Consider the following 18,416-nt stretch of genomic DNA (forward strand, 5'->3'; position numbering starts at 1 on the left):
GATATCAGTGAGAGGTTGAAATGAACTCATGGCTGGGTTTTTTTAGAGACATGGTCACTTTTAAAAGATTAAACTCTTTACAGCAGCTTATGTCTTGCTGTGACATTAAGCAGCCACTAAGCCATGTAATTTTCCCAGCATAGCAGCTAATCATACAGCAGGTACAAGGTGACTGTAATTAACTCCCCAGCGGCAGTTTTCCACTGAAGTTATCATATCAGGGCCACAAACCTCATTTAACCTAATTTCAGGAGTGCCACTAAGTTTACGGATTTCTCAGCAAACCATCTTTCAAGTCAGACACATGCACTACTAGAACATCTACTGTCATTTTGAATCCAAGTACCTGATTTTGTAATCATCTACAAGCTTTGAGATGTGTGAGTTTAACATACAGTCATTGTCCATAATTTGATGAGTATGTTTTAAATATACAGTCGTGGCCAAAAGTTTTGAGAATGACCCAAGTATTGGTTTTCACAAAGTTTGCTGCTTCTGTGTTTTTAGATCTTTTTGTCAGATGTTTCTCTGGTATACTGAAGTAGAATTGCAAGCATTTCATAAGTTTCAAAGGCTTATATTGCCAATTACATGAAGTTTATGCAAAGAGTCCATATTTGCAGTGTTGGCCCTTCTTTCTTTTTCAAGACCTCTACAATTCACCATGGCAGTCTGGCAATCAACTTCTGGGCCCAATCCTGACTGATGGCAGCCCATTCTTGCATCATCTGTGCTTGGAGTTTGTCAGAATTGGTGGGTTATTGTTTGAGGATTGACCACAAGTTCTCAATGGGATTACAGTCTGTGGAGTTTCCTGGCCATGGACCCCAAATATTGATGTTTTGTTCCCTGAGCCACTTAGTTCTCACTTTTGCCTTATGGCCCGGTGCTCCATCATGCTGGAAAAGGTATTGTTGGTCACCAAACTGTTCTTGGATGGTTGGGAGAAGTTGCTCTCGGAGGATGTTTTGGTCCCATTCTTTATTCATGGCTGTGTCCTTATGCAAAATTGTGAGTGAGTTCACTGCCTTGGCGGAGAAGGAACCTCACGTGACATGAATGGTCTCAGGATGCTTTACGGTTGGCGTGACACAGGACTGATGGTAGTGCTGCTCACCTTGTCTTTTTTTCCGGATGACCCAAACAATCAGAAAAGGGATTCATCAGAGACAATGACTTTCCCCCAGCAGTCCAATCCCTGTACCTTTTGCAGAATATCAGTCTGTCCCTGATGTTTTTCTTGGCTTCTTTGCTGCCCTTCTTGACATCAGGTCATCCTCCAAAAGTCTTTGCCTCCCTCACTGTGCGTGCAGATGGACTCCCAGCTACCTGCTGCCATTCCTGAGCAAGCTCTGCCCTGGTGGTGCCCCGATCCCGAGCCATGAATCGGCTTTAGGAGATGGTCCCAGTGCTTGCTGGACTTTCTTGGGTGCCCTGAAGCCTTCTTCACAACAACTGAACCTCTCGATTGTAACTCAATCATCATGACAGATTGATCTCCAGCCTTGTCCTCGTTGACACTCTCATCTGTGTTAACAAGAGGATCACTGAAATGACGTTAGCAGGTCATTTTGTGGCAGGGCTGACATGCAGTAGAAATGGATTTTTTTGGATGAAGTTCATTGTCATGGCAAAGAGGGACTTTGCAATTAATTGCAGTTAATCTGATCACTCTTCATAACATTCTGGAGTAGATGCAAATGGCCATCATAAAAGCTGAGGCAGCAAACTTTGTAAAAATTAATATTTGTGTCATTCTCAAAACTTTTGGCCACTGCTGTATTTGTACCAAACTAGATGGTCATGGACTGTAGTGTCCTGATGATTATCTTTGTCCATATGTTGCATGTTTATATTGATGTTCTATTTGTATGAGCTTCACCAAATTAAAATGCCTCCACCTGCTACTGCTATGGTAGTGAAATATGTATGTACTTACTTACTTAATCATTAGCTTAACTGTTTTATAATGATTCCATTTTTCTATCCCATGCATAAATCCTTTCAGTAGCTTTGGTGACTACCATTATAACAGGCAGTATTTCAGTCTGAACGTGCTGTGTTCTTTAAGATTTGTGGAAGAGATCAGGTCAGGTCGAGTCAGGGTTGGGGAGCATGCACTGCTACAGTGTGTTGCCACACCCATCACACAATGAAACAGCTCGGAATACTGTTTGGTAACCCCGGAGGCAGACACACAGTCCAGTCCCACCCTCTGGAAATGACCATCTATCTGCCGTGGCCAGGTTTAACATGAGTGTCCCCTTGGCCTGGTCCAGCCACTCGGGTCCTCAGCAATGAAGATCCTGCGAGGCGGCTCACCCTCGGAGAATCGCTCCACATGGTTGTAGTGCTGTAACTCATGCTCCCTCACAGTGCAGGTAATGTGCCTCATTCAGGACTCCATGAGCAACACAAAGTCAAATCAGCAGTATCCAAGGATTCTCCAAAGAGACACAGTACTGTGTAAGCGGCTTGCGAGAAAGTGGCGTTTTAAGCCTTCGGTGCCTTCTGTGATCTTGGGAAATGTGAACTCACAACCAAATAAGATCGAGGAACTGGCTGCGCTTGTGAAAAATATCAGAACCTACAGAGAGTGCAGTTTGTTGTGCTTTTGCGAAACGTGGCTAACTACCACCATCCCAGATGCTAATGTGGAGCTACCTGGGTTTACCACAGTTAGAGCGGACAGAGACGCAAGTACCTGTGGGAAGCACAAAGGAGGAGGTCTACCTCTCTATGTCAATACAAGGTGGTGTAACTCTGGACATGTAAACGTCAAAATCTCCACTTGCTGTAGGGACATGGAACTGCTGGCCATACGTTTGCACCCCTATTACTTGCCCAGAGAGTTCAGACACGTCATTGTTGTTATCTATCTATCTATCTATCTATCTATCTATCTATCTATCTATCTATCTATCTATCTATCTATCTATCTATCTATCTATCTATCTATCTATCTATCTATCTATCTATCTATCTATCTATCTATCTATCTATCTATCTATCTATCTATCTATCTATCTATCTATCTATCTATCTATCTATCTATCTATCTATCTATCTATCTAAGGAGTCCAGTCCTTATCTCAGGTCATTGGATAGTGTCCATGTCTCACAACCATATACCAAAACAGGAAGCACCAGGGGCCTCATGCATAACGCCGTGCGTAGAATTCGCACTATAAGATGACGTAAGCACAAAAGCGGAAATGTACTTACGCACAAAAAAATCCAGATGCAGGAATCTGTGTGTTCGCCAACTTCCACGTTCTTCTGTTACATAAATCCCGATCAGCGTGAAAAGTAACGCATGTGCACGTGCCTGCTGTCCCGTCCCAACTCCTCCCAGAATTTCGCCTCTTTGAATATGCAAATCAATATAAATTTCCCTTAAGCTCTGCCTTCTGTGAAAAGACAATGGGAAAAGCACGTGGGAAAGTATAAGAATTTCAGCGAATACCAAGTGGAGGCAAAGGAAAAACGTACTATTTGTTGGTTTAAACAGTGGTATAATCAACAAAAGGAAGTTGATCGAGTGACAGAGTGTCGAAGAAACTCGAAAGCTCAAGTTCACAAAGTCGCACAGTGCTGAAATAAAAAAGATGTCACATATCAAAGTTGCCATGAAAAGGCGAGTCGTAGCCCACCGTCTGAGTGTCATATGAAAGCTTATTAGGGTACAGACAAAAAAAATAGGCACACAGTGGGGAAAAAAACACGAAATGTCAACTTTAATCTCAAAATTTCCACTTTAATCACGTAGTTTATTTTGTCATTAAAGTAGAACATCATAAACTTCATCTTAAAAACGTTTATTTTACTAGTTTCTCAAACCCCATCATAACTAAAGTAGCACGTTAAATGCTTTGTTCTGTATTTGATCTTCTATGTACTCCACATGTGTGAATCACTACCTGCTTCTTAAACGGGCTTTCTCTTTCTCAGACAGGACACAGAATCCATTACATTCGTAATATTACAGCTCTCTGAATAATTAAAATACTGAGATGTATACGGCATATCTTTTTCATGATATTAAACATGGGAACACAGTCGTGCAGTGCTTGTTCATGTCTCACGCAAGATGCTTGCTGCGCCATGCGCGACCATCAATGAAATAATTTATCGCAGCAGTCCTGTCTCTTTCAAACATACTAACCTCCAATTCTTGTCCTTACTTTTCTTTCTCCAAATACCCAATCGCCACACAATCAGCTCAGTAATAGACGTTAAGCCATCTGTAAGCTTAGAACGACGATTCTTCAAAACGTTTATGGAACATTGAAATATCTTCGTAGTACGTGTTTAATTATTTTATCTATCCTACCAGTGTCACGCCAGCCCAGCAAGAATAAAGCACGAGGTATAGAATAATCCGTGAACTAGCCAGCGCTGCGGCACCGTGTCCTCACATGTTTGATTATTAACAATATAGATTATTTAAATGAAGTTAAAGTTTTATCTGTATAGTATAATCAACATATTTTGCTGCATTTCATCTTAAAAATTAAACCGTCATCATATGTAAATACGTGCATTATAAAGTGGCGCAGGTTGTGCAATATTATAACTGTATCGCAGGTTTACAGCGAGGTAATTGTACTTATAAGTACAAAGCGTTCTACAAGGTGCACTTGATGGACTGATTGAGTGCGTTTAAAGTTCTTGGGATGAAACTGTTTCTGAACCACGAGGTCTGTACAGGAAAGGCTCTGAAGCGTTTTGCCGTGGCTGAGGCAGTGTATGCTTGATGCTATATCCCGATAATTCTTTTTCCGATCAGCTGCTGCTGTGATTCCCCACTCAGATACAGTGATATAAATACTCCGAGTGGTGCAGTGAGAGTAATATGGAAAAAGATGATCCCCTGTGGCAACCCTTAATGGGAGCAGCTGAAAGAAGAAAAAGAAGGTGCAGTGAGAGTAACAACGCTAAAGCAGTTATGGTATTTGGAATACTATGGCTATTTCCTGGACCATTATATTGTTAAAGGTTAATTAAAATCCGATGCATTACACTAATAAACAATATGCAGTTAGTTTCAGTGTATTTATACAGCCGCGTCAGGAATGTGGATCTAAGAAAGAAAGGGTAACCACACAGGAAGAGTAGCACTGCTTTGACGCTGGGTGCCGCCAGTCTGCAAAACCGAGCAGAGAACTTGCGTACGCCAGGGTATGAGGTACCGTGGAAATGTGCGTGACTTTACGCCAAGTTAAGGTTTTATACATCGCGATTTGAACGTGGAAACGTTCGGACGTAACATTTTTGTGTGTACGCACCGTTTATACATGAGGCCCCAGGACTCTAAAGACTTGGACCTTTGTCCTTTTGCAGAGATACCGGAGTGACACACACCCCTTTTCAGCGACCTCACGACCCCCCACCATTGCTCTCCCAATCTGTCTACTGACTTCATAGGAAGAGTCACCAGAGACTACTCCACCTCTCTGCACAAACAGACACACTGCTGATGACTATGCCCAAGAGGTCATTAAAGGCCTGGATTAAAAGTGTGGCACCACTGTAAATCTGCCTAGAGCAAAGCACTGAGCGATCATGCAAGCAGAAGACTAATGAAGAAGGCCTCCACAAGACCTATGGAAACTCCAAAGGAGTCACAAGCTCTGAACAGAGACTGAACAGACTGTGCAGACAACAACTGGTGCCTGGGTGCTTCACTAGTCACAGCTTAATAGGACAGAAGCAGAGTGAAAAATGGCACGAGACCTCTCCAGTAGAGTTTCCCAGAATGCACATTGAAGACTATAAAGTCAACTCCAAGAAGGCTGTATGGCCTGAGGAGACCAAAATTGAGCTTTTTGACCAGCAGACTAACCACCATATCTGAACACTGCACATTTTCAAAAACACACAATCCCTGCCAGGAAGCTTGGTGTTGGCAGCATCACGCTGGGTAGCTGTTTCTCTGCAGTTAGCCCTGGCAAGCTTCTCGGGATAAAATACATGCAGCTAAATATGGGGACACCTTGGAGGAAGATCTGATGCAGTACACACGAAAGCTGCGCCCTGGGAGAAGATTTGTTTTCCAGCAAGAAGGCAACCCCTGGCATAATATTACATCTTGATATCCCTCATGCTGAATGTCTTTACTTGCTGCTTTCTGCATAGTTATCTGCAGTATGGCAGGTGCAGTATAGGAGGATCAGTTATCTCTGGAATATCTGAAATAGAACAAACAAAGCATTTTTTTTTTCCTTAGAGCCCATTGCTAGAATTGTTTACAAGCTCCATTTATACTTTGATACACTGTGATTTTGTGCCTACTGTGGAACAGATAAGTAAAATCTTTTTGATATCAGAGCCTAAAAGCTATGCCTTACGACTTGGGGTTCCGGGTGTATAAATCTTTTACACTCTGTATGATTTCTTATCCAGTATTGTCAAGGCCAGTGGTCTCCCGCTGTTCAGTAAATACAGATAGAAATGTAGAATTTGCTTTAGCGGCCAAGTTCCCACGGATTACTATGGAATTCACATTGGAACAAAAGCCTTTGGATAGCAAGCTGTTTAAATGGTAACTTGAGGAAATACCACAGGCAGGTTCTCTGTAAAAGGAATCGTGCTTCACTGAAGAACATCTGAAACAAGTACATTCCTCAGCAACACAAGTGCTTTGCTTTATGTTGGCTCCAAAGTTTGTGGAAATAAATGAATGCAGACTGAATGCTCAGACCATAGTTGACTTGTATTAGATTGAAATGTTACCTTCTTAATTTTAATTTTTACGAGTTGCTTCTTTTTAAATGTAATGTGTAGCTAACAGTCAATGTGGCGTAATGGTTGAGGTGGTGGACTGCCGACTCTAAGGCTGCCATTTCAGCTCTACCACTGACTCTCTGTCAGGGTGCCAGCACTCATGTTACTAAAATATGGTGTGACCAAAGGGGGCGCCACTGAGCCCCAAACCTTAGACGCAATGCTACCTCACACAAGTCTGGGTTCAAATAAAATATTTTTTATTTTTCACCAACACTATCAGATACAAATGCCAGCCAAAACACTCCAAACAAGTGAATTTCTTCCTCCTTCCACCTTCTGCCTTCAGTTGAGTTTCGCTTGCTGCCTCCCGACTTTGACTGTCTGATGTGAAGCCGGAACTGGGAATACTTCCAAGTGTTGTCATTTTGGAAGTACTTCCAGGTCATATGGAAAGCAGGGAGGTCCTCTCCTGACAGCGCCCTTTACTGGCACTCAGGGACCTTGACAGATTTGCACTTCTGGGCTCCAACGCCCAGGCATCCCTGTGAGTGTCCAAACTGGGATTCCTTAAGTGGACTACTGCCACCTGCCATATGGGGGATGGAACTGCACTCGGCTTGTAATGGCTTCCGCTGGTCCATTCGATATGTCATGCCAGCCAGGCATGAAGATGTTTCCTTGTCCAGCCAGCCAGCTAGCTCAAGGTTCAAGGTTGCTTTATTTAGTTGTGTTTACACAAGAAAACATGAACTTTACCTTCTCAGTTGCATCTAATAACAAGACCGAAAGAAATGAAATGAAACAAATAGAGACAAGACAGGTTAAGGTAAGGCAGTTTGATAATGTATCATCTGTCCCTCCATCTTGGCCTCCATTCTGGGCTGGAAATCACCTACCATCCTGGCCCAGGATGCCTGCTCATTCTTTTGAGCACTTGCAAGATGTGATGGATGGCCGGGGATCGTGCCCTGTCATGAAGCCTGGGAAAGCATGGGACCAAGAAAAGGGCAAGCGATTCCCTGGGACATGAAAGGACAGCCACCCTGGGTTACATCAGGGGCACGAGCATGGGGCTGTAACACTCAAGCCTGTTTGGTTACATGGCCACCACCAGGTGCTGCTGGGATAATTCTGGAGCCGAGGTCTGCAGCACTTCCACCTCAACCGGAAGTGCAGCCAGAAGAGAAGCAGGGTTTAAAACGTAGCACTTCCGTTACACCCAGAAGTGCTGCCGGGACATGCAGTGCATCCGGAAAGTATTCACAGCGCATCACTTTTTCCACATTTTGTTATGTTACAGCCTTATCCCAAAATGGATTAAATTCATTTTTTTCCTCAGAATTCTACACACAACACCCCATAATGACAATGTGAAAAAAGTTTACTTGAGGTTTTTGCAAATTTATTAAAAATAAAAAAACTGAGAAATCACATGTACATAAGTATTCACAGCCTTTGCTCAATACTTTGTCGATGCCCCTTTGGCAGCAATTACAGCCTCAAGTCTTTTTGAATATGATGCCACAAGCTTGGCACACCTATCCTTGGCCAGTTTCGCCCATTCCTCTTTGCAGCACCTCTCAAGCTCCATCAGGTTGGATGGGAAGCGTCGGTGCACAGCCATTTTAAGATCTCTCCAGAGATGTTCAATCAGATTCAAGTCTGGGCTCTGGCTGGGCCACTCAAGGACATTCACAGACTTGTCCTGAAGCCACTTCTTTGATATCTTGGCTGTGTGCTTAGGGTCGTCGTCCTGCTGAAAGATGAACTGTCGCCCCAGTCTGAGGTCAAGAGCGCTCTGGAGCAAGTTTTCATCCAGGATGTCTCTGTACATTGCTGCAGTCATCTTTCCCTTTATCCTGACTAGTCTCCCAGTTCCTGCCGCTGAAAAACATTCCCCACAACATGATGCTGCCACCACCATGCTTCACTGTAGGGATGGTATTGGCCTGGTGATGAGCGGTGCCTGGTTTCCTCCAAACGTGACGCCTGACATTCACACCAAAGAGTTCAATCTTTGTCTTATCAGACCAGAGAATTTTCTTTCTCATGGTCTGAGACTCCTTCAGGTGGCTTTTGGCAAACTCCAGGCGGGCTGCCATGTGCCTTTTACTAAGGAGTGTCTTCCGTCTGGCCACTCTACTATACAGGCCTGATTGGTGGATTGCTGGAGAGATGGTTATCCTTCTGGAAGGTTCTCCTCTCTCCACAGAGGACCTCTGGAGCTCTGACAGAGTGACCATCAGGTTCTTGGTCACCTCCCTGACTAAGGCCCTTCTCCCCCGATCGCTCAGTTTAGATGGCCGGCCAGCTCTAGGAAGAGTCCTGGTGGTTTCAAACTTCTTCCACTTACGGATGATGGAGGCCACTGTGCTCATTGGGACCTTCAAAGCAGCAGAAATTTTTCTGTAACCTTCCCCAGATTTGTGCCTCGAGGCAATCCTGTCTTGGAGGTCTACAGACAATTCTTTTGACTTCATGCTTGAGTTGTGCTCTGACATGAACTGTCAACTGTGGGACCTTATATAGACAGGTGTGTGCCTTTCCAAATCATGTCCAATCAACTGAATTTACCACAGGTGGACTCCAATGAAGCTGCAGAAACATCTCAAGGATGATCAGGGGAAACAGGATGCACCTGAGCTCAATTTTGAGCTTCATGGCAAAGGCTGTGAATACTTATGTACATGTGCTTTCTCAATGTTTTTATTTTTAATAAATTTGCAAAAATCTCAAGTAAACTTTTTTCACGTTGTCATTATGGGGTGTTGTGTGTAGAATTCTGAGGAAAAAAATGAATTTAATCCATTTTGGAATAAGGCTGTAACATAACAAAATGTTGAAAAAGTGATGCGCTGTGAATACTTTCCGGATGCACTGTAATTGAGGAGTACATCCGGGTGTGGTATAAAAGGGGCCGCCTCACTCCACAAGGGGAGCCGGAGTCAGGTGGAAGAGGATGGAGCTTGCAGGAGAGGAGTGGAGGCGGCGAAGAAAAGAAAAAAAAAGAGAGACAAAAAGATAAGGACTGAGGTACTGAGGAGATTTGTGTTTAAATTTGTGTATCACAGGAAAAGGAAAATAAAACATGTGTATTTTGGGGACATTCTGAATCCGTCTGTCTGTGCCCAGGGTGCAAAACTCCACAAAGCAAACAGATACACTCTTTGGTTTTTAAGTTTTTAAGTAGTTGGTGAAACAAAAGCATGATTGTACTTGTGATTTGCAAGTCACTTTGAATTAAAGTTTTCAGTAAAACATTGGTGCAGTGCATACTGATGCTGCAACACCACGCCAGTGTCTTAGGTTTGAATTCTCTCTTGGGCATTGCTTGTGTGTAGTTTTTGCATTCTTCTTGTAAATTTGTATATATATTTTTTTTCTGTAGACAACACTTTGTTCTCTTTAACATTTGCAACATACTCATTTAATGAGAGTAAATCAAAAAGTAAAGGCAATTTAAAATTTTACGCAGTAACAGAGAGAAGCTGATGCAATACAACATGTTTGTGATGACTTATGCGTAATTTAAACACACACAGCACAGCACCCCGTCCTTAGTCTGTTTGACACCAAGGTCAAACCAAAATGGATGCTCCGCTGTGGGGTTCCACATTTGCTGAACTTGCCATAGTGAGTGTCATTCTCTAATTGCTGCCAAAGAAGCTTCAATGGAGTACTGAGTAAAGGGTCTGAATACTTGTTGTCAATGTGATGTATCAGTTTATTTTGAATAAATCTGTAAATTACTTATTGTTCTGCGACATAGCAAAATGTGCAAAAAGTGAAGAGGTCTGAATACTGAATACAGTCATATGAAAAAGTTTGGGAACCCCTCTTAATTCTTTGGATTTTTGTTTCTCATTGGCTGAACTTTCAAAGTAGCAACCTCCTTTTAATATATGACATGCCTTATGGAAACAGTAGTATTTCAGCAGTGACATTAAGTTTATTGGATTAACAGAAAATATGCAATATGCATCATAACAACATTAGACAGGTGCATAAATGTGGGCACCCCAACAGAGATATGACATCAATACTTAGTTGAGCCTCCTTTTGCTAATATAACAGCCTCTAGACGCTGTCTTCCTATAGCCTTTGATGAGTGTCTGGATTCTGGATGGAGGTATTGTTGACCATTCTTCATACAAAATCTCTCCACTTCAGTTCAATTTGATGGCTGCTGAGCATGGACAGCCTGCTTCAAATCATCCCATAGATTTTCGATAATATTCAAGTCAGGGGACTGTGACGGCCATTCCACAACATTGTACTTCTCCCTCTGCATGAATGCCTTTGTAGATTTTGAACTGTGTTTTGGGTCATTGTCTTGTTGGAATATCTAACCCCTGTGTAACTTCAACTTTGTGACTGATGCTTGAACATTATCCTGAAGAATCTGTTGATATTGGGTTGAATTCATCTGACCCTTGACTTTAACAAGGGCCCCAGTCCCTGAACTAGCCACACAGCCCCACAGCATGATGGAACCTCCACCAAATTTGACAGTAGGTAGCAGGTGTTTTTCTTGGATTGCGGTGTTCTTCTTCCGCCATGCAAAGCACTTTTTGTTCTGACCAAATAACTCAATTTTTGTCTCATCAGTCCAAAGCACTTTGTTCCAAAATGAATCTGGCTTGTCTAAATGAGCATTTGCATACAACAAGTGACTCTGTTTGTGGCGTGAGTGCAGAAAGGGCTTCTTTCTCATCACCCTGCCATACAGATGTTCTTTGTGCAAATTGCACTGACTTGAAGAACGATGTACAGATACACCATCTGCAGCCAGATGTTCTTGCAGGTCTTTGGAGGTGATCTGTGGATTGTCTGTAACCATTCTCACAATCCTGTCCATATGCCGCTCCTGTATTTTTCTTGGCCTGCCAGACCTGCTGGGTTTAACAGCAACTGTGCCTGTGGCCTTCCATTTCCTGATTCCATTCCTTACAGTTGAAACTGACAGTTTAATCCTCTGAGATGGCTTTTTGTAGCCTTTCCTTAAACCATGAGACTGAACCATATTTGTTTTCAGATCTTTTGAGAGTTGCTTTGAGGATCCCATGCTGTCCCTCTTCAGAGGAGAGTCAAAGGGAAGGAAGCACAACTTGTAATTGACCACCTTAAATACCTTTATATCTCATGATGGGACACACCTGTCTATGAAGGCTTAATGAGCTCATCCAACCAAGTAATCAGCATTGAGCAGTGACAGCCATTCAAATCAGCAAAATTACAAGGGGACCCACATTTCTGCACAGCCAGTTTTTCACATTTGATTTAATTTCATACAACTAAATACTGCGTCACTAAAAATCTTTGTTCAGAAATCACCGCAGTACTCAGATGTTCCTAGGAAATGAAAGACATACCGCTGTTATCTTTTTTGTTGAAAGTAGAGTCAATTATTATGCAGGCTGAGAGGGGTTTCCAAACTTTTTCGTATGACTGTACACACTGTACACAAATCCCCAAGGACGTTATTCTAGAACACACACATCAAACCCCTCATTGAGGCCCCAGGTGTCTTTACAGTTTCTAATTGAAGGATCAGGCAACCACAAGGTCACTGGCTAAATGTAATGGCTAAGAGGAGACCATGATTAAATTAACTGGCCTCTCAGCTGCTACCTTTCAGACAGGGGGACTCCAGTTCTGTCATCTGTCGTCCCCTACTCTGTCCCTTTAGTTTCTTTGTCAAATGAGTGGCCATGAAACAGAAAACGGGGCTTTCCTTACTGCTCTGTGGTAATCGATTTTCCATTGGCTGATGGTCAGTCGGCCCACTACATTGACAGATGTCTAGAATCCTGGAGGAACAGACCAGTTTCAATTGACAGCATGCTTGAATATGGGACGCATCAGAACCTCATTTTCTAATTAAAGGGTCACCCAACCACTAGGTTGGTTGCTAAATGTAATGGCTAAGAGGAGACCAAGATTAAATTAACTGGCCTACCAACCTGCTACCTTTCAGCTGGGGGACTTCAGTTCTGTCTTCTGTCGTCCCCTACTCTGTCCCTTTAGTTTCTTTGTCAAATGAGTGGCCATGAAACAGAAAATGGGGCTTTCCTTACTGGTCTGTGGTAAGCGATTTTCCATTGGCTGATGCTCAGTTGGCCCACTACATTGACAGCAGTGTAGAATCCTGGAGGAACAGACCAGTTTCATTGGGTACCATGCATGAATAAGGGATGCTTCAGAATCTCAGTTTCTAATTAAAGGGTCGCCCATCCACTAGCACGGCTGCTAAATGTAATGGCTATGAGGAGACCAAGATTAAATTAACTGGCCTCTCAGCTGCTACCTTTCAGACAGGGAGACTCCAGTTCTGTCATCTGTCGTCCCCTACTCTGTCCCTTTAGTTTCTTTGTCACATGAGTGGTCATGAAACAGAACACGAGGCTTTCCTTACTGCTCCTTGGTAAGCGATTTTTCCATTTGCAGATGGTCAGTAAGTCAGTCCACTACATAGACAGCAGTATAGAATCCTGGGAGAAGAGGATGGGCACCCTGTATAAATATGGGACATAGTAGCCACATGGACATATGGGACATTCAACCTGGGCTTTATGCATCCTGCAGTCCTGACTGAACCCTCTGTCAAAGTGATGTTAATTTCTTACACAACTAAAACAGCCACTGACAATCAATACTTACAAAAAGAAAGCGCTATTTATTTAAACAAATGGTTAAGATAAAAAGCAGGGTTTTATATGATCAACCAGTTAGCTGGGATAAAACAAAGTAGCAACCTCAATGGAGTGAAAGCCCTTGAAACTGTCAATACTAATACACTTTGTGTTTTTAGCTGAAGACTTTTACGAGCTGGTTTTTTTTTTGTGTGTACAGTTTTCTCCATACATAAAACGTTTTGTGACCCTGCAGATTTCTTTTTTGGTTGTTTGGGCATTCAGTTCATGGAGGAATCTCTTGTTGCTATTATTTATAAAATGCTAAAGTCTGGGCCAGAGAGACATACTAGTTTAACTGAACAGTAGGAATACAGATGAGATCATACTCTGTAAAATCTGAACAGATAAATAAAGAGAACATTCTACCTTGGAAACTATAAAACTTATGGTGAAAGTAACTTCATAAAAACATTTTGTCATATGTACTGTCTGTGGAAAGATTTATTTTTGAGGATTTGCGCTGTGGTGAATTGTCAGTGGTCAGCCGTGAACCCTCACGTTTAGTTCAGAAGTAGTCCTCTTATACCGTGAGCTGATCGGAGAACTAGTTTCGGATGCACTGAAGCTGGTTCTGGACTTAGAGGACAGTAACACATAAAACACACCAAATACACATCCATAATGAACACCTTTGACTCAAAAATCAGACAAGAGGAAGCTTGTTAACGCGTCTTTAATTTCTCCTCATGAAGACGGAGCTTCCCATCACAGCAGTCTGTTAAGGGGATGGTCCCAAAGAAATGTCAGAATCCCATATTTATAGGCAACTGAGTTTACATTTGACATTTACTTATTTGACTGATGCCTTAATCCAAGGTGACTTAACCAAAAGAAATGTATCCTAAATGTTGTTATCTATTTGGAGAACAGGCAGGTCAAGTGACTTCCCGAGGGTCACACAGTGTCAATAGGGGGATTTGAACCCACAACCTCAGGGATTTGAAGTCCAAAGCCTTAACCACCACACCACGCTGCCTATGAGATGCTACACAGCATCTGACATTTACTTCTGATTGGTTCACCAGCTTACACACCGAAAAAAAGCTCTCATTCCTCTACGTTCTTGTCCTTCTAAATATTTCTTAAGTTCTTCTCTTATACATTGTAAAAGATAACCCGGACACAGATAGACACGACACCAGATGTCCACAACACACACGGTATAGTTCTCCTTTCCTACACACAACACAGCACAAACACAGTGCCCAAAGACTCACAGTCCTTTTCTTTCCTTCTTCTGCCACCTCTACTCCACTCCTTGCAGCACCGTCCTCTTCCACCCGACTCCGGCTCTCTGAATAAAGTGAGGCGGCCCCTTTTATAATGCACCCGGATGTGCTCCAGGTGCTCCCTGATGATCTCCCTGCAGCACTTCCTGGTCTGGCGGAAGTGCTGCATGGGCACCCGAAAGCACTCCGCGTGTACCTGCTTCCTGGTTTCGACAGCACTTCCTGGTGTGGCAGAAGTGCTGCAGCCCAAGGCTCCTTAGTCCTTCAGGCGCCCCCTGGTAGTGGCCATGGATCCCCACAGGTTTGAGCCTTCCAGTTACGTGGCTGCCCTCTTGCGTCCTGGGGAAGGAATTGTCCCAGGGAACGGTCCCTGGCCGTCTATCACACCATTTATAGAATTTCTGTGTACATGACAACTGGCAAGTCTTGCACTCGCCACTTTCTTTCATCACCACTTAGAACATTCTATCTCTTTGTTGCTCACACAACCTTCATCTGGTTTCCTAATATGCTTGCATAAAATTCCAATCATTGCAGCAGTCTCTGTATGCTACTTCCATCCATCCATCCATCCTCTTCCGCTATCCGAGGTCGGGTCACGGGGGCAGCAGCTTGAGCAGAGATGCCCAGACTTCCCTCTCCCCGGCCACTTCTTCTAGCTCTTCCGGGGGAATCCCAAGGCGTTCCCAGGCAAGCCGGGAGACATAGTCCCTCCAGCATGTCCTGGGTCTTCCCTGGGGCCTCCTCCCGGTTGGACGTGCCCGGAACACCTCACCAGCGAGGCGTCCAGGAGACATCCTGATCAGATGCCCGAGCCACCTCATCTGACTCCTCTCGATGCGGAGGAGCAGCGGCTCTACTCTGAGCCCCTCCCAGATGATTGACCTTCTCACCCTATCTTTAAGGGAGAGCCCAGACACCCTGCGGAGGAAACTCATTTCAGCCGCTTGTATTCGCGATCTCGTTCTTTCGGTCACTACCCATAGCTCATGACCATAGGTGAGGGTAGGAACATAGATCGACTGGTAAATTGAGAGCTTTGCCTTATGGCTCAGCTCCTTTATCACCACGACAGACCGATGCAGAGCCTGCATTACTGCGGACGCCGCACCGATCCGCCTGTCGATCTCACGCTCCATTCTTCCCTCACTCGTGAACAAGACCCCTAGATACTTGAACTCCTCCACTTGGGGCAGGATCTCACTCCCAACCCTGAGAGGGCACTCCACCCTTTTCCGGCTACTTCTTTTTTTATTATTAATTTTAATTAAAAGTAAACAATCCATACAATCAAATCAAATTTAACAAAACCAAAATTCAACCCCCACCCAAAAGAAAGAGAGGAGAGTCAGCCAACAAAGCAAATCTTTGAAAGCAGCAAGTAAAGAACAGTATCCTTTTCCCTGATATAGAAGACTATGAGGCTCTGCCCCTCTGCTCGCTTCACATGCCAACACCCGGGCGGGCAATATGTGCCGGCCACTTCGCATCTCTGCTGCTTGTGTATGGGTAAGAGAATGTACAATTTAAACGGATTGTTATTTTCATGAGAACTTTTACATTTGCATAATAGAACTATTTTACATTACAGTGAGTAATTAACGATAGTTAAAAATAGTAACACGTAATAAATTGAAATAAAATTATGCTTCATGTTGAGTTAGATGTATTCATTGAGTTATACATTTTCGTTCTGTTTGGCTTTGAAATTAATACGCAAATACTTTTTAAACTTCTGTCTTTGATATCTCCGTCTTTCAAAACTATTATCGCTGACAATAAGTCACATGTTGGTTTATTATAAATGCCACCGTGATCTTTCAGATTCATATAGAAATCCAAGAAAACTTCTTTGTCCGAGTTTTTCAGAAAAATTTCGTGTTAAGTGCGATACCTTTGAACGTATGGATTTGTATCCATTATTGGCTGTAGAATTTCTAATGCATCTGATCGTTTAACTTTTTCGATTCTATGTTGCATCGCTTCTCTGTGATCATAAATATAAACCTGACCAAATTGGGGTTTCTTCTAAATTAAACTTGTAGTAGTTTTAATTGATGCTGGACCACAGAGTCTCAGAGCGTATGGTCCTGAATCGTGTAAATCTAAGTTTTGAGCATTGAATGTTGTGAACGCAAACAGATTATTGTAGATTCAGATATTTTAACTGTAGTGTTTATGGATTTCACTTTCACCAAACAACAAATCTTTTAATTCTCGCGGATACGCCCCTTCATTGGGAAGAAACACTACTTTTCCCTGATGGCAACACGAATTAGACAATCTACAAGTCTCCGACTTAAACTTTAAAGCCGAACAATATCTACATACTTCTGTCATATCACCTATGTCCATATATATCTCTTTTCATTGTTCCGTTATTTCACTGAGTAATAATTTCCATTTGTTAGTGCTAATACAATCTTTACTATCGACTTTCGAATTTTCGTACTTTCATAATCTCTAACCAGCTCTGCGTGTGTATCCAGCCAATGTTTTTGAACCTCTTTACGACGTTCTACTTTGTCTTCTACTCTTTGTCTTTTATTTCCAACCCCGCTTGGACCTGCTAGGTTTTCAGTTCTACTTGGTTTGGGCTGATTATTACTTTCCTTAATTTATGAATTATCACTTAGATTATTATTGTTCTTTTTAGAATTCTTTTCTCTCCAACACTTTTGGACCTCTTTTCGATGCGTTGCCCTTTGTTCTTTGCTTAGTCGTTAACATGTCATCTAAAACATATAAAATTATTCTCCAGAAAAGGACTACATCGAAGGAAACAAATAGATTGTATGTCTAAAAATACTGTCCAGAAAAACTTCATAAACGACTTTAAATGAGGAAAACGTAAAAATGTATAAGACCTGAAAGCACAGGAACTGTGTCTGACAAAAGCATTCACATGAATGTGAGATGAGTGGATCATAGACGTGTTTGAAAATGGTTGAGAGGAGGGTGGGCCTTGACAAAAATCTCTTGGCAAAAAGTCTTGTCTCAAGATTTCCTTTTATAATACAGTAATCCCTCCTCCATTGCGGGGGTTGCGTTCCAGAGCCACCCGCAAAATAAGAAAATCCGCGAAGTAGAAACCATATGTTTATATGGTTATTTTTATATTGTCATGCTTGGGTCACAGATTTGCACAGAAACACAGGAGGTTGTAGAGAGACAGGAACGTTATTCAAACACTGCAAACAAACATTTGTCTCTTTTTCAAAAGTTTAAACTGTGCTCCATGACAAGACAGAGATGACAGTTCTGTCTCACAATTAAAAGAATGCAAACATATCTTCCTCTTCAAAGGAGTGTGCGTCAGGATCAGATCATGTCACAGAGATAGAGAAAAGCAAACAAATCAATAGGGCTGTTTGGCTTTTAAGTATGCGAAGCACCGCGGCACAAAGCTGTTGAAGGCGGCAGCTCACACCCCCTCCGTCAGGAGCAGGGAGAGAGAGAGAGAGAGAGACAGAGTTTGTTTTTCAAACAAAAATCAATACGTGCCCTTCGTGCTTTTAAGTATGCGAAGCACCGTGCAGCATGTCATTTCAGGAAGCAGCTGCACAAAAGATAGCAACATGAAGATAATCTTTCAGCATTTTTAGATGAGCGTCCGTATCATCTAGGTGTGCGAACAGCCCCCCTGCTCAATCCTCCTACGTCAGGATCAGAGAAAGTCAGCGCAAGACAGAGAGAAAACTAAGCTGGGTAGCCTCTCAGCCATCTGCCAATAGCGTCCCTTGTATGAAATCAACTGGGCAAA

General features: G+C 42.8%; 1 protein-coding gene across 1 annotated transcript in view; it reads left to right on the plus strand.

Moving 5' to 3' along the window:
• galt (galactose-1-phosphate uridylyltransferase) overlaps nucleotides 1-18,416 on the plus strand; it is a 258,052-nt gene that overhangs the window by 101,257 nt on the left and 138,379 nt on the right. The gene's annotated exons all lie outside the window — the stretch shown is intronic.

Source organism: Erpetoichthys calabaricus, chromosome 7, assembly GCF_900747795.2.
Source record: "Erpetoichthys calabaricus chromosome 7, fErpCal1.3, whole genome shotgun sequence".
Lineage (NCBI taxonomy): Eukaryota > Metazoa > Chordata > Cladistia > Polypteriformes > Polypteridae > Erpetoichthys > Erpetoichthys calabaricus.